Source organism: Passer domesticus, chromosome 5 (genome assembly GCF_036417665.1).
Source record: "Passer domesticus isolate bPasDom1 chromosome 5, bPasDom1.hap1, whole genome shotgun sequence".
Lineage (NCBI taxonomy): Eukaryota > Metazoa > Chordata > Aves > Passeriformes > Passeridae > Passer > Passer domesticus.
In genome coordinates this window covers 74,501,576-74,524,126 of record NC_087478.1, presented here as the reverse complement: position 1 = coordinate 74,524,126, position 22,551 = coordinate 74,501,576, and the positions used below count along the sequence as shown (strand labels likewise).

The window sequence follows — 22,551 nt, the reverse complement described above, 5'->3', positions numbered from 1 at the left end:
GCTTCCTAGTATTTTTTAAGTTCTGATCTTTTTTTAGGAGCACATAGCTGGCATTATGCCCTTGTGCTGGTAGGGCTTGCCTTCACTGCAAATGGCTCCCACTCACCTCAGCATCACCCAGTGGGACAGGCTGGGGGCCGGGGGCTGCTTGACTTTGCTCCAAAGGCAGAACTATGGCCAGCATCATGTAATCAGCTGGGATCACTTCTAATGATGCTTGAACACAGTGCAGCTTTGTGTTATAGATGAGCCCAAGAAAAAGGAGCATTTTGAAGAACATTGAATGGTTCACTTTACAGTTATCTGCTGTGAAACTATGAGCCTCTGCAAACTGTGATCTGTCCCAGTGGGTCTAATAAACTTTGATAGCAAACCTTTTAGAGTGATATCAGATCCAAACCGAGCTTTCATTAAAAAGGGAGGCAGAGAGAATGAGAGAGAGAACGATTCCAGCCTTCTTTTCTGTGCAAAGATAACTTTGGAAAGAGCCATTGGCAGCATGGACTGAAAGCCTAGCAGGCTGAGATTGCTTTAAAAGCCAAGGCAAGGAAAATCACCTTATCCGCTTTTGCCTCTTCTGTCTCTTCTCACTCCAAGTGTTGGCTCCCCTGTGGGCCCCTCAAACCTCAAGGTACCAGGAGCTTATTCAAGTTCTATCTCTTTGGTAACCACTAGTCTCTCCTAAATACAACCTGCTGGGGAAAGAGGGAGCAGAGAATCTCTGCTGCATCACAGAGGGAGAGACGTGCTGGTCTCTCTTCCATTCCTGTATTTACAGGTTCTGGTAGAAAAGCCCTTCTCCCTGCCTCTGTTTAGGTGTGGGTCTGGGTTATCTGAGGCGGTGTTTACAAGCCAGAAGGGAATGTTTAGGACGTGGGTTGGACAGCAGAGACCTTCACTACAATTTCTGCCTTCCAGGTGTGTGGCCAGCACTGCCAGAACAGTCAGTCACTGACAAAAGCACTGACATTGCTCTGTCTCAGGCACAACAGCCCCAAATTCTGCTCAGCATTGACTTGGCTGAGAGTCTGAAAGTCACTAGTGGTTTAAGGGTTAAGCAGCATGGAATTAATTTGAAAACCACAGCCTTTATTTTCTCCTCCATTCTTGAAAAGCCTGTTTGGCTGATGCTGGTAATGACTCAACAGAATCTTTCTTAAGCAGAAATGTTGCTGCAGAGCAGAAACTAAAGCAGAACTAATGTATTGCAATAGGGTACAAAGAAGTGTAGGCAGGGAAATGGGATCAGGCAGATGAAAGCTCTTTTGGGGCTTTCTTTTGTGAGGCTTTGTTGATTTTGATCTGCACGCTTTATCTTAGATAAGCTGTGCCTGCATATTCCATATCATTTAAACTCTGCTGTATTTCACTGTATTTTGCCAGCTCAGTGAAAGAATGTGACAGGGAATAATTACATGCACTCTTTTTTCCAGGAGAAGAGGAGGGTGGAGAATATTTATTTGTAAGGATGGAAACTGAGAAATCCTTACACAGGGGAGTAGATTACACTACACTTCTGTCACACCTTCCACATGAGGATCAGTAAATATTTCCTGGACGCCAGCAAACAAAACTGCATAGTTCGCCTGTGTCAATCATACACGGGAGGGTTTTCATGATAATTTTTGAGATTAGAAGCAAAAATTAAGTGCAAAAATTAAGTGGCCCATAGGAAGATGTAGTCAACACCTTGTGGAATTGGAAGTTTTTAAAGAAGAGTCTGATTTAGAGGCTGGTTAACTCCGATCAGGGAGTGGCAAAAGAAGAGTTGTGGACACTTGGCCCGAGGTCAGTAGGATGACTGGCAGGGTTAGAGGAATTTTTACATGGGTGAAGGTTTTTTTCCACAGGAGGGTCCTGGTTTCAGGTTTCTCCAAATCCACCTCACAGCTCTTACTTTCCCTAAGCCCAAACAGAAGCTGCCTGTTTTGAGCTGGGTTTTGAGCAACACCCCCAGGCAAGCGCTGAGAAAGGGTTAAACAGAGCAACATGTTTTTCAGATAAGTAAAGTGAGAAGCCATCCAGAGCTGGCTGCAGAGTTTCCAGAGAGATGTGATATGGCTCTTGCTGGCTTGGTGGAGACAGGTGAGCTTGGCAGCTGTCCATGGGCAAATGGCAACAAAACTCCCGTTCTCCCACACCACAATAGCGCTCCGGAGATGATCTATAAAATTGTTAAAATGCTTTTATATCCTTTCAACTGCCCTGTAGAAAGGAGACTTGCAAAAGCAGTTTAAAATATTGCACTGTTGTTATTGGGACTGTGAGGTGAGCTGAAGGAGTGTTGAAATGTGTATTTACTCTAACATCCCCCCATGAAAGAGGGCTGGACTCCATGGTGACATGCAAGACTGTTAGAAAAAAAAGAAAAAGAGGAAAAAAAAAAAGCCCTGCCACCAGCACCAGCGAGGCACAGCAAGCCACAAAGTCAGTCAAACCATGGGGCTCAAGGTGTCCCTCCCCTTCTCCTTGAGCACCAGATTGGCTTTCAACACCCATGGGCTGTTTGAGGACACTTTTGAGCCTCTGTTTGTGAGAGCTGGTGATGCTTAAATACATCTTTTTATCTCAGTTGACTCCTGCTGCAGAAAAGGCTTGTGGAGAAAGACCCCTGGCATGGCAGCAGGACAGATGAAGAGGGCTGGGTCATAATGGGGGTTTGCCACATGCTGGACAGATTCCAGGCTCCCATGAGAGCTTTTTTTTTTCTGGCATATTTTGCACACACAGACCATAAACAAAATGCATGTGTGGAAAACAGTCAGAGTAGCCACATGGTCTCCCCCAACTCCTGTCACTTTAGGCCAGAAAAATCCCTCCCCCTGTTGGTTTGGTGACACCCCTAGGTTTTGTCTATCTTTTTAATATGATTTATGGAGGCTGGGAAAGCCAGTAGCAATTATGTGCTCAACACACTGACTTGAAATACTTCCAGAGAGGCAGCAGAAGGGGAAGATGGTCTGCTGGAGCACTGGAGTAAATCTGCAAACCCACAGACACACTCACATGTTGCTAAGTCAGTGAAGCTTTGCACCAAAATCTTAACCCCACAGATTACATCAAGTTGCTGTCACCTCCTGGAGGCTCTGCTCTCTCCCTCCCTGCCTTGGTGCAGTTCATCCTGCAGGCTGCTGCTACCAGGGATGCAGCACGAAATGCAGGGGAAAGAGGGGGCAGCCCAATCAGAATGCCATGGAGAAACAGCAACTTCTGCTTTTGGTGGAGCTGGATTGACTCTGGCTTCCTGTTTGCCTCGCTGCAGGGCAGAGAACTGTGAGCCCACAGGACAGCCCAGGGTGTCCTGGCAGGGCTGGAGGGTGGAGGAGGCACTGCGTGGCTGAGCCCCATCCCTGCTGTCAGAGCTGCTGCACGAGGGGGGCTTTGTCCTGGGAGGTGAGATATCCAGATGTCCCCTTCTTGCCATGCAGCCCTGGTCCCACAGCAAGCTGCAAACCTAAGCACAGACAACCCAGAACCCCCAGAACCCAGAGGAACCCAGGAGCTCAGCAAGGCCATCCCCAGGGGCTTTGCCTGGTGGTCTGACATTTTCCAGCAAAGCCAACCCCATCTGGGGCCATGCAAACATTATATCCCAGCCCAAGGTTTGCAAAGCAGCAGAGTCCTGAGCTCAGCCCTCTGAACACCCCTTCTCTAGCAGTGCCCGGCTCTGTGCTCTTGGCTTTACTATTCCTCTGTTTCCAGCCCTTGCTGCAGCTCCTGCTCCTGAGGTAGCTCCAATGAATCAGGATCCACTCTCTGCAGCTCTTAAACACAGCTGCCTGGAGGGTTTTAACACCAACTGCTTGGAAAAGAGTCATTTGATAGGTAGGATTTATTTTGTATGGGTAAAAGTGTGCATATGAATCTCAGTCTGCCATGAGCTATTTCTACCTGTGGGTATGTGTTTCTGATACTCTCAGATTGTTGTGATAGGTCACCTAAGGTCAGTTTGTAGGAGAAAATGGTATTAGTGTAGTAAAATCAGATGTGATTTAGCTGAACTGGTGCAATCCATTTTATGGATGCTTCCATTTCTGACTCATGTGACATATTGATTTAGCTTAAGCTCGTTATCCAGAAATTTGTACCATTTTCACATATTGACCAGGTCTGTCACATTATGTTGCTTCTCATTCCAGATGGTGGATTGATTTGATTAGATCCTGTGTTCAGCTTTATATGCACATCTGGTCTTGTAGCTTCTCTCTGCCTACAGTTACACCCAATTATTCAAACTAATTGCCTATTGTACACTTCGAAGCCTGAATTGTTTATTTTAGGAATTGCTTTATTTTTTAGCATGTGGATTTATTGCTGCCCAGGGACTGCTGATTCTGGGAAGGGACATCTTTTGTCTACAGCACTGCCTGCAGAACTGCCTCCCTCTCACCTTGCTTGCCCTGTTAGAGATATTGCACTGAGGTGGAATGCTGAATCCACTGAAACTTTTTTCCCTTCAGCAAGGCCAGACAATGTCAGTGCTGACATAGCCTGTTGGTAGCTGTGAGGAAGCCAGTGGCCACACCAGGCACAGAGACTGGGACTAGCCTGGGGAGATTTCTCTTGTGCAAGGTGAGGCTCCGGAGCAGCCTCTGAGCCCGCTCCAACAAAGTGCTTATGGATGTGCTTGGAGCATGTGAAGAGTCTTCCTGAGTTCACCAAATATTTAAGTGCTTTGCTGGAGTGGAGCCAGAATGGTCAACAGTTTGCAGGATTATACCTTTAGGATAAGCTTTTGTAGTCTCCTAAGTACTCTTACACACATATGCCCAGAGATATAGCTACACCACCATTCTTCAGGTCTCTGAGGAGTAATAATTGTCATCTATCACGACATCCTTCTGGAAAAAAAACTTGGCATTCATATTAGCAGAGAACTAGCAGCTTGTGTTCTTAAACAACAGGAGGGCTTTGATGAACAGGATCCATTAACTGGCTGGTTTTGGGATGAGTTGTGACGGAGATGGAATTGGCGTCAATTCTACAACAATGCTGCAGAAAAAAAAAAGCAGCACTGCCAGGTGGTACAGACACAGGGAAGCACCTCACAGTGGGACATCAGTGTCCTGCAGCCATCTGCCAGCACTACCTGGCCCAGCACTGAGCTGTGCTTCCCTTGCTGGGCTCTGCTGAGGGTGCAGGCAGCACGGAAACACCAGCTCCACACCAGGAGCTCCAGCCAGTAACCTCAAAGGTCAGGTAAACAGGTACCTGAGTAGAACCTAAATAAGCTCCACTTCCATGGCAGATCCAGTTCTTCATGACCACATAAAAATATATGAACCACCAGACTGTCATGTTTGACTTATTCCCTGTACCCTTTGGCAGATATCGGCTGTTTATTTTCATTCCATGAGACTTATCTGGATAACACCACCATTTTCCAGGCCTCCCTTCCTTTCTCCCAAACATCCCCACCCATTCTTAGGTCAGGTGTTACAACCTCCGTCGGCCTAGGGTATGGTAATCTTTATTTTAAGTATAGCTTCATTTATTTTGGTTTCCATCTACCTTTCCTGTTTCAATGAAAGCACAAAGTCTGTCCCTCTGCCCTGTGCTCCTGGGGTATTTCCTGCCTGTACCCTCTTGGTGAGCATTTTATTTTTGTATTTCCTATGCCACAGTTGCACTGATGAAGGTCCCCAGTAAGACCTGTGTCTGTGGTTGATGTTTCTGCTGTAAGATGCCTTTTGCTTAATTGCTAAGCAACTATCACAAGTTGAGCCCTGGCTTTCTAAAGCAGGCCTGGTCAGCACACAGATTATGTGTTACCGCTTTGGGGAAGGTGTGATTTATTTTTTTAAAATGAATCTTTGCTTCCTAAACAAATGAGGTATGGCTGATGATATATCTATGTGTATATTGCTATGGCAGATTTGGATTAAGCTGGCCAACTTCAGACACATTTGCCAGAGAATCCTTGCAGATAAAAAATTTATACAGATTTCTGAAAGTCAGGCACTTGTGCAGAAGACAGACATCCAAATTAGTGCCTCTTTGAAGGAAGGGCAGAAGAGGAAGGTGAACTGTATTATTAGACCCCAGAGAATCCACACAGGATGCCCTGACCACAGGAAAAGCTTTATTCAGCTCTTGCCCCTTATTAGCCTCGGATAATCAACCACAAAATAGAGAGTCACAGGAAACCAGGCAGCATAATTTCTACTGCTCCCAGAAGTACTTGTTCCTGGCTCAAGAAATTCAAGTGGTGCCACTCTTTGAGTGGACACAAGGGTACCTTCCCACAGCAGCAGCACCCGGCTGCCAGCTGAGCTGGACCCCTATGAGATTCTTGTCCCATTTTAGCTCTTTGCACGTGCACCTGTCTATCCTTGTGTCTGCAGCCAGTGCTCTCTGACATTTGGAATTTGTTCCCCCCAGCAGGTGAATGGGACTTTGCAGAACTCTCTGTCTCCCGAGCCACGCACATAAATGGATATTTTTATCATTGCAGGACGTTTTGTTCCTCACCCTCCTCTGGATCTTGCTCAGATCCTCCCTGTAATCTTGCCATCTCTCCTTGTGACATGGCTCCTCAGCCACACCCGCCGTGACGCACTGCCCTGCCATTTCTCAGCTCCTTGCATTGTGTGGCTGCAGGTCCTGCTGCAAAGCCAGCCTGGAGACAAACAACAGGCAAAAAGAACAGAGCCAGGCCGGCCTCAGGAGTGGATCTGCAGCCTCTGTGAGTCACACTGAATTGCACAATAAAGCCACCTTGTAACTTATGCTGCAAGACGCTGATTAATTTAATTTTTAAATCTCCAAACAATACTGGACAGAGAGGAACAATAAAAAGAAGCAGCAGCACTGAGTACTCCAATGGTGCCAAAGGAGCACTGAGAAAGGAGTGACCTTAAGCCTTTCACTAGGTGGGTGCAATAACTCAGCATTTTAGATGGGTGTGATGGACTTGGTGTTTGCATCTCACCCAACCCTTTGAATAGATGGTATCAAGCCTTCACTCTGTCTTTTCTGAGCTCAAACAAATCCCCTCTGTGACAATGACATCTAACCACACCAGCCTCATGGCTAGATAGGGTTCACCAGTTCCTGCATCATCAGTTCCTGCAAGGGGGAGGTCACTTTGGGTTGTTTCTTTTCAGCTTGGTTGCAAGGATAACTTGCTGATACTGAACCCAGTGGAGAATTCCCTTAATCCAGCCCTGCTGACCTGACATACCTGATGGACTGTGAGTGCCAAGATAATTTTCATGCACCTTATCACAGCTGTTGATACACAACTGCTCTTCATTCACACACACAGACACACATTCACACACAGGCACACACTCACAAATATCCCTGCTTGAAATTATCAGCCCATCTTTACTTATAGGGTGGTGAGAGAGGCAAAGTGAGAGGGAGTGTTGTTATTGGGAGGAGCACAGGCATTATGGTGATGGAGATTTAGATAGCAAGACATGTAGGTACTAGAAAAGTTCCAGGCAGTTCTTGTAGGACTTGACCAGGAGTTCAGAAACCCAAGACCCAGTCTACACCCCAGGCCAGTCTGTGTGCATTGAGCACAAGTCACTTCCTGGATGAGCCTTGTCAATATTTGTTAACCACGTGGATCACATAATCTGTCATTTCCTGTCTTTCTGACATAAAATCACTTGAAATTGGACAGGTTTCAGTCTTGGAATAAAACAGAAGATACAAAGCAACAAAAAGCTAAGAGTAATCTAATCTGCGGGCTGAAATGTTTGCTATAGGAAGGAAGGAAGTTGTGTTGGAAAAAGAAGATCGGTGCCTGTTGGCAGAGGACAGGATGCAAGAAGATGGTGGTGCTTTGCCTTTCCTAGTGTTGGCTCTTTGAGGATTGGCATGGACATGGCAGAACAAAGTTGGAAGAGTGGTGTGCTGGCGGTGCCAGGAGGAAAAACGTGGCCAGGAAGCAAAAGGATGATTGTCTGGGGATCACTGGGAGGCCACTGTCTGGGCCTCTCTTCTCAGCTTACACCATTTTAGCCAGACACCCTGTAGCCAGACTGAGGGCTGGTCTGTGTGCAGATTTGTGCTGCTGTCAGAAAAAACAAGCTCACAACATGCCCTGGCCACTGGGGAGCTGTCCTGGGCCCTCATTTTGCTGTGTCCTGTTTCAGTGAAAGCGATGCAGGAAGCCCAGGAGAGGCTGACTTGTGAGGCTCCTGGGAAGTGAGAGCTGGGCCTTTGAGCCATGAGCTGTCGAACAGGTCAAATGGAAACTTCTGCCCTCATTCCCTCTCTGCTCAGCACGGGACAAGTCCCTGGGGTTGCCTTTACACACTGAAACTCCCAGAGCCTGTGAGGGTGCCACAGGACTTTGCACAACGCTCACCAGGTGGCTGGAGGGAGAAGCTGCAGAAGCACGGGGCGGTGTTACGTATTTAAATAGCCAGGATTACAAAACACCATTGTTTCCCCATTAAAACACAGAAACCCAAAGCAAGTGAAATATTATCAGGCAGTGCTGATTGAGGGTGTAGCAGCTCTTGATTCTGACTGACTCAATGTGCTTTGCTGAGCCCTTTGGTTTTAGCCTGTCTGGCTTATCTGTCATTTGATGGATTTTACTGGCTTGCTGGGGTATTCCAGGCCTGATTAACAGCACTGCCACATGTATTTTTAATGAGTTATTGAAAAAGTCATGGCAAGTGGGTGGACTCTGGACTGCCTTGTCCAGATTTGGGGCCACAGTGCCCTGGTGCTGAGGGTGTCTGTCTGTCTGTTCAGCCACACCGAGCCACAGCATTTGATCCCAGATCAGCAAAACCCACAGGCTTGGACGGTGCGGGAAAAACAACAACACAGCAAGGAACAGTTCATGACTTGATCTGGGATTGCTCAGCACCTGGAAGGGCCTGGGCAATGTGTGGGGTGTGACAGCACAAACCAGCGCCTGGCTGGGCTGTACTGTGTGTGCAGGGCAGCAGAAGAGGCTGCAGGGACAATGAATTTGGCCGGATTTGTCTTTTTCTCCTTCCCAAGCTAGAGAATTTATTGCATAATATGCTCTGTAGCTAAAGAGATGTCCATGGCCATTTAAAACACTGACTGAGAACAGAAGACTGAGCAAAGCAGATTTCCCAAATCCGGAATCTCAGCAGTGGCCATTTTCCATTTCTTTCGTGCTTGAAAAATAAGCGAGAATTTTGAAAAATCAGCATGGCTACATCCCCGGGGGAGACTCAAATAAAGCATTAATTAAAGAAAGAAAGGGAGGTGTCTTATTTGAACTCTGCTGAGCTGGATGGATTACCTATGAAAGCTGGCAGTGACAGGACAGCTGTGTGAAGAAGCCCGTGGCAGAAGCACCGGTGTCTTGCACAAACAACAGGAGACAGGGCGGGAGACACAAAGCCATAATTGCCAGATAGATTTCTTCCTCATGAGGCACTTGCTAAGTCAGCAGAAACCTGCCTCAATTTTCTGTTGCAAGGCACTGTGCTGTTAATTAAGGGGGGGAAAAAAAAATTCAGCTATGCCTGCTATCGCTTTTACAGCTCTTCAGCCTTATCCTGCAGGGAATACTGCCAGGGAGACCATTGTACACCATATATATTTATATATAAAATTTTTCTCCTCCATGTTTCTTCTTTTTTCCATGTATCATTGCAGAAAAAAAAAATACAGCAATAATAAAAAGGGACGTGTATTAACATGAACATGGAGGTGTGGGAATATGAGAATGGCCTAGTGAGATTTCACTGTCCCAGCATTTAGTAGAACAATTTAAACCAGTGCTGCAGCTTAATTAAGATTTCGGGTTGCTGGCTTTGTTGAGGTTCTAGAGGTAGAACTGGGAAGCCATGGAAATCTTTATGCAACTTTTTGCTATAAGGGAAAACATATATTTTTCAGGTCAGAAAGCTAAAATCCATTAATAAAAGAGGAATAAGCTAAAATTCATTAATGAAATACATAACACGTGACTGCTGAGAGAACCCCAGAGATTTAATTGCTTACAATAAGTAAGCAGCTACATCTACTTATAATTGAATTGTACAAATCTTTGAGGTGGGAAAAAGACTTCAAGATCATCATGTCCAGCCTTAGATTTCCTTTTATTCACAATGACTTTGATCTACTGGATCAATAAAATCTATATGTCTAAGACATATTCAAAAATGCCTGGGTTATTGGCTGGGGTTATTGCCCCCAGTCTGGATGTCAGTGACCATTTTACTGCCTGCAGATTACACAAGAGCAGAGGGAAAAAGCAATAGCCCCAAGAAGAGGGTTTTATGCTGTGCTCCAGCTGAGGCATAGTGCACCCCATCAAAAAAATGGGGTTCCTCACCCTTCTCCCCGTACCTCTGGCACAGTAAGCTGAAATGTCCATGGTAAGGAAAAAAAATGGTTTTATTTCTAGGAATTTGAGCTAAGGTTTTAATTACTGTTAATAAGGATGTGGATTTTCTGTCCTGCAAAAAGATTAAGAAAAAATTCTCCAAGCCCCCAGACTGTTCCAGTAAATAGTTTCTTTGCCATGCAATCTAATTTCCCCCCTTTATTATTTGCTAATGATCTACAGAAGACAAAAATCCCTGTGAAATACATAATCCCCTCCCCTTTCGTTTTGAAAACACTGAGAAACCTCCATTCAAATATTTTTGGTTTTTGCTCGTTATTCCTGAAAAATTCATCAAAATCAATATGACTCCTTGTAGCACAGCAGATCCTGCAAATTTTTTCCTGGGAAGGGAATTTTTGATGTAAGAGCTCCTTCCCCAGCCTTCCTCAGTGCTTCCCAGGCATTACTCAGCTCAGGGTGGTTTCAGTGCAGTGCCCTGGGTCAGAGCAGGGTTTTGGACGTGGCTCTGTTTACCCACATCACTTGGGCATGGCCCAGTGAATGTGGCAATCTGAAACACTGCTTGAAAGCCAGATGTGGTGCTCAGGAGCAGATCTGCTTGAGCAGCTGGGGAAGATTAAATCCTCTTGGTAGCCACAGGGCAGCATGGGGTGGCACTTGGTACATTAGGCAGAGCTGAGAGAGGCTTTTGTAGTAAAACCAAAAACTTTGCTGGCCCTCAAAGTCTGCAAAGGTTTGGGAACCTTTCAGTAAACCTGGATTGAGCGGATTTATAATTTCAAGGAGGAACCTCTTAAAACACCCTGGTATATGCATGATTTTGAGCCTAGACCCGGTCACACTTGGCACTTTGGAAGTTTTGCTTTGGGTTTTTTGCATACAAATCCAAAACACAATGTAGACTCAGCAGGGAGGAACCGATGCAGACCAAAACTGCTGAGTTTTGCACAGCTCTAATTATAATCTCTTCACAGTGCTGGTTTTATTTATTATTGTTTGTGCTGTGGTAGCAGTGTGGGGCTCCAAGCAGCTCTGGGCTGCACTATGGAAAAGGCAGGAGAAGGAGGCAGCATCCCCAGCCTGAAGAGTGCATATTCTAAATAAACAAAAAAGATAAAGAATGAGGGAAAGACATAAAGCACGTAAGCAGAGCGATTAGGGGGTGCTGGCAAGACAACGCTTTTCTTTGCGTCTCTCTCACCCACACACAAAATTGTATTTGTTTATCCTGCAAACTCTTTGGGGTCAGGGCTGCGTTTTCCAAAATGTGTAGGGGGATGGGATGAAAGAAATGTGTGGAGAAATGAAGGTGCTGAGGGCAGCAGCAGCAGATCAGCAGCCCATGGGGCCTCTATGCCGGATTTTGGCAGCGAGGGTGGGAGCAGGAGGAAGGTGGTGGGGAGGGAGGCAGAGGAGGAGACTGACTGCCCTCCTTAGCTTGGGTCAGCTCAGAAAACCCACTCTGACAACCTGGGACAAGTCACCAGAGCACTCCATGCTGCAGATTCCTCTAGGCTTGAGCAGGGCTAAAGTGGCATAATTCTTCCTTGGTGTAAAGTGCTTTGAGATACTCAGGTGAAAAGTGCTGGAAGAAGGGAAAGATTTATTTTTCATAAACCTCTTCACACAGTCTTTTCACTTAGGCCAAGTCAAGGCCTACAGCCAGGAATTTTAGAGAAACATACTTCTCTCTAATTATATATATATATATATATATATGAATATAAAAATACATTTGCGAAAGAGGCCAAGGTATACTTTTTCAAAATGAAGCCTTAAGTTAGATTTCCTAAATCTATATATAGGATCTTAAATGAACAGCCAGATTTAAAATCAGGACACTTCATTAAAACTGAGTTCAGGAGTCCAGCTATAAGTTCTTACTTGAAGATGTTTTGCCACAAGCGAGCTGAAAGTTTCATATCTTAGAAGAAGTTTTTAATGTCTGGTTTTGTTTTTTATTTTTTTCCACAAGGATTTAGGTGAAGGTTTGGGCCAGTTATTTTATCCCAGTTATTCACCACTCCGCAACTATTAATTAAAACAAACAGCTCTCTGAAGCTATTTCTCACAATGGGGAAGATTTATATCTTGAAACTGAAGCTTGTTTTTACACTATTTTCTACACTGCGTAAACATCCAAGGTTGTTATTGCAGCAATCACCAACACAAGCTCTCAGAGCTCCTTGCCAGGCTTGTGATATTTATTGTTTGAAAAGCCCCAGCTCCTGGAGTGAAGTGATTAGATGAGAACCTCAGCTTTCAGTTCAAAAAAAGAAAAAGCAATTTTGAGAGAAACGGGAAACCATGAGCAGAATGCAGAGTCAAGGGTCCAAACATCAGAAAGGAGAGCATAAAAAAGAAAACTCCACATGTGTTATTATTTTTTAAAGCCTAAGGACACTTAAACCAACCTCCCCCTTATAATCTGGCAGAGGGGGGCTGACTCATGGCTTGTGGCTGCCAGGGCATGGCCGTGGCAGGGGTTACTCATCACCCTGGAGTGCCCAGGGGTTTCTCCCCAAGGGGCTGCTCACCCTCTGCTGAGCTGCATGTGTTTGTTCTGCCAGGTGCTGGGCTCCAGCCACTTCTAGTTTAATTTTATTTTTTTCCTTTTTCCTTTCAGACCAACTTTACTGAAGCATTCGTTTATGAAAATATCCTGCACAAGGAATTAACACCGACTTGGCAAATAGAGACAATCGGTCAAATCCTGGTCCTTCCAAACCTTACAGGATCTCTTTAAGCTTTCAAAAAAAGAAGAAAAACAGAACTATTCAAAAGTCTTGGCTGCTAAATAGTCAGTGAGGCCATAACAATGTAAAAGCAAATGTAAATATTATATGATGAAATGTATTTTTCAAAAGGCAGGTTTTTTTCTCAGCAGTTAGATGGGCTTTATATACATTGGGATGATTCATTCCTGAAGGTAACTCCAGCCTATGAAACAACCCCCTACATATCATGGCCTAAAATATCTATTTTATACAATGCTTTTACCTTGTGAAAGCTCATTCAGCCTCCTGATTTATGAAGGCTGTACTTCTCCCTGCTCTGCTCTCCACAAACCCTCGGGGGAGAGGAAAAAAAATACAGAGCAGAAATCTGGCTAACTCCAGTGTGACTAAGGGGCATTAATATTGGAAAACCAATGCAAGGAGTGTAACAAAAACACAAGCAGGAGAAAAACAAGAATATTTCTGCATGGCAAAACAGCACGTGGTGAAACCTTTTGTACACAAAAGGCAGGGTGGGTCCCAGATGAGGCAGCAGAGAGGAGTGTAGTCTTTTCAACCAGCTGAATGTGCAGCCCATAGCCATGTTGCAGATTGTGTGGTTTGCATTTATTCATTTACAGGGGTACAGTTCCCACCTCTCTCCAGGGTGCAGTTAAACCTGACTTCTTCAAAGTATGGCTGCAGGAATCAGGACAGCTATAGACCAGCAACAGATGCAGTCACAGCTCAGAGGAGAGCTAAATCTCCTCTTGCAGGAGTGAATAGATGCCAGAACACTCTGAAATCCCCCTCTTTAGCAGAGAACCTTGCATTATGAATGTGTCTCTCTACTGGGGCTCGGGTTATGCCTGAAATACTGACCCAGTATTGTCATATCTGTTTCAGACATACTTTGTGAGCTGGTGGAAGACAAATGCTGGACACACCAGTGCTGTCAGCTGCTCCAGTGCTCTTCAGGAACGCCATTCTTCCTATTCCTGCTGTTGATTCAGCCACAGGCCCTGCCAATAAACCGTAGCAATAGCTGCCTAACAGGTCATCCTCACTGCACAAGAGGGGGCAGTTTGCCAGCACCAGACAACTTAACCACCAACCGTGGATGTTCCAGGATAACCAAATTCCCAAGGGCAATGGCAGGCCCTTCTGAGCTGATGTCTTATCCCACTGAAGTCCTGGGGCTTCCCAGACCCTTGGAGTCACAGCTGATGAACACAAAGGTGCAGTCCAAAGCAGTCCTACAGTCCAGTTCTGGGCGTGCTGTGGTGGTCCAGAGCGAGCCAGCAGTGGGGTGACACCCAGGCCAGGTGTCTCTGGGTGAACTGCTGAGCACTGTTTAGTCAAGGTTACAAGGCTGAAGTGTCCTCCAGCCTGTCACCACCTGCCCAGAGAGTTACACGAAGGCAAACAGCTGGAACAGCTGGAAGGGAGGACATGACAAATCAGAGATTTCTCGTTGGCTTTTGGATCAAGGGACAAAGGCAGGTATCCCGCAATAATTCGGCAAATACCTCAAGGACAGTGCTCAAGTCTGTGAGATGTGGCTTCACAGAAGAGCTCACCACCTAATGCAGCCCAAAAAGGTTGGCACAATCGCACAGTTAAACTCAAGCACTGCTCCAGACTTTGGAGGCTGAACCTCAAGAGTGCTGGGCCTAGAAAAATTCTGCCACAATGACAAAGTCAAAACAACTCAGGCAGATTTGTAGATTGAAATGGAAATGCCCTCACTGTACTGGTTACTTAATGCCATTTTATTTCTTCCCTTTTGAAGAGAACTGTTGTGTGAGCAAACAGAGCCTCAGTTTTCTGGTTGAAGCTCCTGACGCCAGCGATCCTCCACTTGCATGCAACTCGAAGCTATGTGGAAGTCATAGGGTCAATTTGTTTACCTTGCCTCTGGCAAGGCTTGGGTTCATCAGGTTAATTCCAGTAGTTGCTAAAAGGTCTTGAAATTTTTTTCTCTGGTGTCATATGGCTTTTGCATTTTTTTTTTTTCCAAAGCAGGGGGTAACTATGAACTGTTCAAAACATAGTGAAGTAAACAACATTTTTCCTCATCAAGCTCATCCTGTGGATTAATTAATTTGCATTTCTGGCCCTTTCAAGTGAGGGGAAGTCATACAGATGTGAGCAGTCATTTAAGGATTTTAAGGGTTATGGTTCACATAATCCAAAATTGATACCAGGAATACTCATTCCCTGGAAAAGGAAAGATTATGGTGGACATACTGATGTTTTGGGAAAAATGGGGGATTTTAAATGATAACAGAAAAATATATTTTACAGCTGCTATTATTTGTTTAAGTTCAAAGCCTCTGGCGCATCCACACTGATGTGTTGTGAATCACTTCTTTGTTTTTGGTGGTATAAAAGTTGATTTCATATTGCTGATTCTACTGGGTTTGGATTACTCTTGTTATCCTTTCAGATAATGGACCATTGAGCCTGCAAACAAGTCTGCTGTCTGGTACCATCAGCTGATTTACATCAGATTTCTGAGACTGAGTAGTTCCAGTTCTTAGGGGTTGTGTGTATGGGAAAAGTTAGAACTTCATGATAATCAGGGCAGAAAAACACTCTTTGGTCAAGAACCAGCACATCTTAAATATTACTGGGGTGAACTAGGCCTGTACACAAGAATGAGTTAATCCTGAGATAACTGTCAATAATTTGCCATTAACCATGGCTATTGATTCTGCTGCCTGGCCGTAGGTGAAATTACTATTTACAAAACCCCACAGTGGCAATAGCAACAAAGTACAGTGTTTTCTGGCAGGCTCTGTGAGCCCCTTCAATGCAGGAAGCAATAGATTATAAACAACTTTTATTTTAATCCCTGCAGGACGCATTGTGAGAGTCCAAAAACAAGACCTGTTTTTCTCAAAGCCCTCCAGAGGAAAAAAAGTTCTTGATATCCCAATACAATATCAAAGAGATCAGCAAGTAAAGAAAAACTATCTGTTCCTGGCAAGACATCAGAACAGCTCCCACAAGTTTATAGCTGTCCAACAGATCATCAAAAAAAGAGTTTTGCTTGGGTTCAGGACTTTTTAGTGCCAAGAGGTGGTGTTTGTGAGATGCCTGGTATTTTCAAGTGTGCCAGCCAAAGGACTGCTGAGGGATCATAAGTGGTCCTTAATATGTGAAATGTGTTATCTCTGGGCTATTTTATGCATAAACTGATCTTTCTGTGAGCAAAATGCTCCGTGGTGTGCTCAATGCAGGCAGTTCTTGTGCACACAGAAGCTTCTATTTGCACACGCTGCCATTTGCCTAAAAAGTGTGCACAGATCTATTTCTTGTGAAAAAACCCTAATATCTAATTCTCAGATGTACAGAAGTCCATCAATATTTGCAGTGCTCACCATGAGCACATCACAGGGGTTTATTTGCACAGAATTTTTTGGGCTTCTCCCAGCTTTTCCCTGGCACCAATGACTGGATATGGGGTTTTTTCCCTGTCCTTCTATTTAATTCTCTCTGTTCACACCTCCTGCCCGCTCCCCAGGCCAGGGACAAGGAGCTGATTGAGTGGCAGTGGCCAGGGGACAGCTGCAGGGGCTCGGGCCCCCAGCAGCAGGGGACAAGTGCAGCCAGCCCAGGGTCTGTGGTGTGCTCACAGCCATGGTGTGGGAGCTTCCACACCAAACAGGGATCAGAGAAAAGCAGCCAAAGACACAAAAGAGACTTCTAGCTCTAAAGGAAACTTGTGTTTGGGGGGTCAGCTGCAAATCTTGCAGAGCTCCCAGACAGTCAGGAGGTCAAGCTCTGTGCTGAGCAGGGACAAACATGGGGTCTCCGGGAGCACAAGCACAAGGATTTTGGCAAATCTTCCTCAATGTCAGCGTAGGCTTTGGCTCAGATGATGCTGTAAGGCCGTTTCCATCTTCACACACAGCCTTGCCATCTCCTCTGAGTCATTTTACAGTCCCTATTGACCCTTCTTAGACACTAGCAGGGTATGGCACTTCTCTAAGGTGACCAAAGTGGTCACTTACAAATGCTCTCCTGGCAATGCACAGCTTTCAAGAAACACCAGGTGGGGGCTGGTGCCTGCCCATGACTTTGCAGAGCTGCTGGAGGGGTGTAACACCTGGGCAAACTCTGAAGGAAGCTCCTTGTCACTGCAGAGTGCCCCATGCCCTCCTGTGTGCTCCCCACAGACCTTAGTCCTGGTCCTTGTCCCTCCAGTGCTGGGAGCTGGTGTCTGTCCCCACAACTGCTTCGTGCACTCTGAGCTTCTGAGCCTCCACTCGGCACAACCCACCCTAAATATGTCCCAGACAAAATACTGGCAGTGCCAGCATCCAGACTCTGTCACTCAAAGGTCCTGGTCCCACAGAAGTGATGTCCTTGGTAAGCTGCAGCCCTCCCCTCTTTGGGGGATTTCAGAAAAGCTCAGCTCTCACAACAGGCAATGCTTACTTGAAGTGTTGCAGCAATCTGGTGAGTTATTAGCTTTGCAAAGCTCCTCAGCCATTGCTGCCCTGTCATCCTCCTCAACAGAAATGTTCCTGTCACCTGTCCCTGGCTCCTGCCATTCTGCTGCAGCAGAGCAATCCACACTGTTGAGATGGGAACCAAACTTAGGCACGAGATTGGTGTGAGTGGGGAGTGGAAAAAAACCCCGAGGTGGAAACAAGCCAGCAGGAAAATCACACTGCACTGAGAAAGCAGAGGTGCAAAATTTCCCAAAGCCTTCCTCAGTGCCTGCCCCTCCCAGAGCAAGGTGCTTTGCTGGGCAGGTCAGATTGTTTGTTGTGAAAGCCACTTCCCAGTGGCCACTGCTGTTGGGTGTGGCAGGGAGTTTTGGAAATGTCATGAAGCAAATTCCATCTCTTGGAGATGAGCATGGAGTTCTGCAGATTGCTCTGAATGCTGACACTCAAAACTGATTTTAGCTGTGCTTCATCTTCAGATGATGAAGTTTCCAAAAGCCTGTGTTTTCCACCTGCATTCCTTGTGACCAAAATCCTGGGAGGGGAAATTCAGCTGGTGATCTTCATGAAACCATTTCCTACGTCTTTGCAAAGAATGCCTTTGCAAGGGACTTAATGAGATTTTGTTTTGCTGCACAACTTTTTTCATATTGTGCTAGTCATTTGAAAGGGTAAATCACCCAGCTCTGGATATGCAATCCTAAAGTAAAACAATAGAAGGGTTGAAAAATGTTCCTCTAATGGTTTTGACTGAATTCTACTACTTGATGATTTCTTTTTAGTGTTATAAAAGGTATTCAGAATTTTCTTCTTTCCTTTTTAAAGCAAAGTTAACACCCTAAATTTCCAGACTTTCATTTGTTTAAAAGTCTTTTACTAAAAGTGTATGTATTTCCAAACCCTTTTCTAGTGAGGTAAAAAAGTTAGTTTCAGGTTTTTATTTAAAAGGAAGAAAATTGATAAAGATAAGGAAACCCTTTCCCACTCTACTGTTCCATTTGTAATTACCTTTTCATTTTAAATCAGCTCAGCAACAAGGGTAAATAAAAGCCTGAATCCCGAGCATCTGTGACTTAAACCAACAACACAGCATGACAAAGTGTGCAATTAGATTTGTTCACCTTTTAAAGAGGCAAAACCTCCTGGCTCCTTGCCACGTTTTACAGGCTGGGAGAGGGGTCTGGGACACCTTGGGGTGACTGCTGGGGGTGCCCAACCTCCCACCCACCTCGATGGGCTCAGGCACAAGTCACTTGCCTGGCCTTTCCACTCGGGCTTTAGCAACTGGCTACAGTTTTCCCACTGTTGTTCAGGGTTTAAAATGACATTTTTATTTGCCTGACCAAATTCTGAATGTGACTCAATCCTCCCCCAGCCCAGAGCGGTGTCCTCTGTAACAGAATAATGTTTAGGATTCGATTCATAGTCCACCAGGCGAGTATAATCAAAGTGACTCGGCAGGGTGTGGGGTGGGGGAACAAAAAACAAAGGGAGAAAAACCCAAACAAGCCACTCCTTCCCCCTCCCCAGCCCTTTCCTGGTACAGAACAGAGTGTCTTGTACTCCGTTCAGCTGGCCTGGCTGCAATGGTTTTGTGCACAGGTACAGTGATTTGCTGCTGCTGCTAAAGAATCAGGGGAGGCCCTCTGATTTTGGGGATGAAATTCCCTGAGGTAGAGTGGATGGATGTGTTTCCCTGGGTCAGCCCAGGGTGACAGCTCCTCTCTGTCCCTGTCCTGCCACGCCGTGTGTGCTCTCTGTGTGTGTGTGTGTGTGTGTGTGTATTTGTAGGGAAGTATTAAAAAAAAAAAAAAAAAAAAGGAAAAAAAAAGAAACATTTTTAGGAGCTGCACAGAAACCGCTGCAGGAGTTGCTAGAGCAGTGTGCATACGCTCGAGAGGAATCCCTTTCAGTTCCTCTTTTCTTCAGCTTTATTTAAAAAGGGCTTGAAGGCTGGTTTAATTACGAAAACCAGCTCTCTAGACACCAAACAAAACGGCAGCCTATCCTAAGTTGGCACCAGGACAGATGCATATTTTGCTCCCTTCTCCATGCCAATCGGCTGTAGCTCATCCAGTATGTCAATCCAAGTTGGCTGTCTGAAATCCAAGTTTAGTGGCCTGAAAATATCCCAGTCCGGCTTTGTTTCATGTGGTAAACAGCTTGCTCAGTTTATTTCTTCAACGTTCAAAACAAAAATCAACACACACCCTCCCTCCCACCCAGCAAAAACCCCACATTACTACATATTTTGGTAATAGCCTCTCTTTGCATTTCACCCCACTGCAGGATTTCCCTTTTTTCCCCCTCTGTACACACTGCCCGTGGAATGCTGGCCAAACACACTGCTTTTGAAAAGATGGGTCTGATTCTGCTGGGCACTGAGCTCTGGTGAATGGACTCAAAGTTAAGACCAAAACAGCCAAGTTCTGCAACAAAAAATGTTTGAGGCTGTTTCGTGCTTGCAGCTTTGCCAGCTCCTCTGAGCTGCCCGGCCATCTCCTGGATTCACCTAAAATTGGGGCTGGCCACCTGTGGGAGCAGGCAGGGCTCAGGGATGGTGGCTTTGCAAAGAAGGGTCTTTGTGGAGGCTCCTTCCTGTAAAGGTTTGCAGGACAATGTGCAGCAGGCAAGAATAGCAGGCAGTAGCAGGGAGGGTTTATCATGATTTACCATTGATGCAAATTCCCTCCCCTCCCTTCCCCCTCTGCCATTTTATAAAGGGGCCCAGGCTCCCTAGTCAGCCAACAGGATCGGGACTGCCAAAAGAAAACAAACCCAGTGTGGGGAGGCTGCCCACAAAACACGGCTTAGTCAGAACTGTGGGGATGAGAGAAACCAAAGGGCCTCCCAAAGGCCAGGGATGGAGTTGGCTTTCCTTGATAATTCAACTCAAGCAAGGACTCATCTCTCTGGGTTTCTTACTGCCTGTTCCCTCTCAAAGGAAATTAGGCATCTCTGAAAACCTGAAATTGGGTCTTCACTTGCCAGCTTTCTAAGCAGAAGGAACAGTTTTCCACAGGTACAGCTAAACCCTGGGAGATGATTAACAAGTCACTCGTCTGATTTTCACCTTTCCTGATATCATTTCAATTGACCCAGTGTTTACCAATACATTTATGGGTCACTGGAGAAGAAAGAAAAAGAGAGAGAATGCGAAGGGATGAAAGAGATATATATCTTGGGGGAAAAAAAGGAGATTAAAAATGTCAGGACAGCTGGAGAAATCCCTAGGAAATCAAGAAATATCCCCAACTATCACCTTTCTTCTTCCACCTTCCTTGTGGGAAGTTATATGGTGTTCAAACAAGACAAGAACATGCTACCTTTTAATTACCATATTTCTATGCACACTTTATATGGGTACTTCATACAGTGGAAATGCTGGGCAAATATTAACTTTGACTCTTTGGAACCTTTGGTTTGAAACAAAGAAGGCATGGGGAAGCAAACACTGGGAGAAGAGTCTCAGCTCCAACTTTTACCCCATCAATGAGTGAAGATGGCAGTGAGCACAGAGGAGAATTCAGCTGTACTGAGAGCAGTGCAAAGCCAAATGTTCTGTACTGCCCTGTGCCTTCTGCCCCAGTGCAAACTCTGCTTTGTGTTTACACTGAGAGACCACAAGAACAGAGCCTGACTGCAGGCAGCCTCTGTCCCTCTTGGTCTGGGCTTTCCCGAACATGGATTTTTATTCCAAACTGCAGGGCAGGGACAGAGGACAGGCACTGTTTCTGTTCCAGGGCAGTATTGCTGTTAAACTTGGAAAGTTTGGTTAAAATCACCAGCAACAGGCGAGCAGCCCTGCCCTGCCCTGCCTGTGTGTGCTGGATGGAGAGCTGTGGATGCAGCATGGCTTGGGAAGATGCCACCCCATTCCCTGAAAAGAGAGTGCCATCCATCCTGACGCCACACCGCTGTGGGGAGAGAGGGTTTTGGGGAGCAGGAGAGGAGGGCACCCCAGGCACAACCCAGGGCCCTGCCCAGCCCAGTGGAGGCTGGGCAGCACAGGCAGGGTTAATCCTCACCACAGCACGCACTTCCCCTTTCCCCTCCCCGGAAAGAAAATAACATATTTCCTGCAAGGGGGTGATGACTTTGCAGTGCTCAAAGCAGCTCTCCCAGTGGCCAGGGGATTTTCCAGGCTGGGAGGCTTCAAAAGCCTGTGTTTTTCCACCAAAAGGCACTTTCAGTATCTCTTGGGTTCAATTTCAAATTGCTCCAGTGAGGAACACACAGATTCATCTGGCTTCTGTACTATCCCAATGGGATATAGGCACAGAGGGTTATGCTCCCAAAGGGCATCTGCCTATTTGCAGGCAGTTATCAGGAAATGCACATCAGCACATGTAGGCAGACACATGGGTGCACTGAGAAAATGCCTGGTTGCTGGATAAGTCTGGTGGAGCTTTTATCTCTTGGGAAGAATGATTCATGATACACTGCCTGCTGAAACTCACAGGCATTTGATTTCTTCACTGCCTCCCAGGAAAAAGAGCAGAAGCTCTTTTGAGATAGTTGAGGAGGAAGGGGAGAAGCAGGAGAAAAAAGAAAAGAGAAAAGGAGGGTGGGCATTATTTGCTGCTGAAATCTTAGCACAGGGACTTGGCATTATTTCACTGGAAGTGGAAATTCCATGCTCCTGCCTTTGGAAGGGGAGATGGCAAAGGCTGAAGGAGCAAAGGCTGAAGGAGCAGAGATCTGCCCTGGGCGAGACAGGGTTTGCTATGTCACTGCCAGGCAGCCCCACTGACCCCTCAGGTGCAGGCAGCCTGGCTTTGGAGGGCTGTCAGCAGGAGGGTGGCAATGGGAATGTGTCTCCTGGAGAGCCATGGCACCCTCAGGGATACAGACCCATCTCCAGCTCAGGAACATTTTGATACCAATGGGAAACAAAAGCAAAAGTCATTTTCTGCCCTGGGTGCAGCAATGCAGCTGTGTTTAATGGAGGCACAGACATCCAGAGGACAGGGAGCATTGCCAAAGCCAGGCTTTTTCATTCTCAGCAGTACCTGGCTTTTTTTTTTTTTTTTTTTTTTTTTTTTTTTTTTTTTTTTTTTTGTCTGGATGCTGT

The 22,551-nt window shown here is 45.8% G+C and overlaps 1 protein-coding gene and 1 long non-coding RNA gene across 5 annotated transcripts in view; one reads left to right on the top strand and one right to left on the bottom strand.

Moving 5' to 3' along the window:
* Window positions 1-15,889, top strand: part of LOC135300990 (uncharacterized) — a 51,811-nt gene extending 35,922 nt beyond the window's left edge. The window contains exons 3-4 of one of the 4 annotated variants that reach the window (XR_010362742.1): window positions 12,927-13,132; window positions 13,924-15,889. This is a non-coding gene — a long non-coding RNA (uncharacterized LOC135300990). Of the gene's footprint in view, window positions 1-2,000; window positions 2,086-6,454; window positions 6,701-12,926; window positions 13,133-13,923 lie in introns of those variants that run through there. The other 3 variants (XR_010362736.1, XR_010362739.1, XR_010362734.1) reach the window with 3 other exon arrangements.
* Window positions 1-22,551, bottom strand: part of LOC135300988 (potassium voltage-gated channel subfamily KQT member 1-like) — a 413,931-nt gene that overhangs the window by 1,942 nt on the left and 389,438 nt on the right. The window lies entirely within an intron of this gene.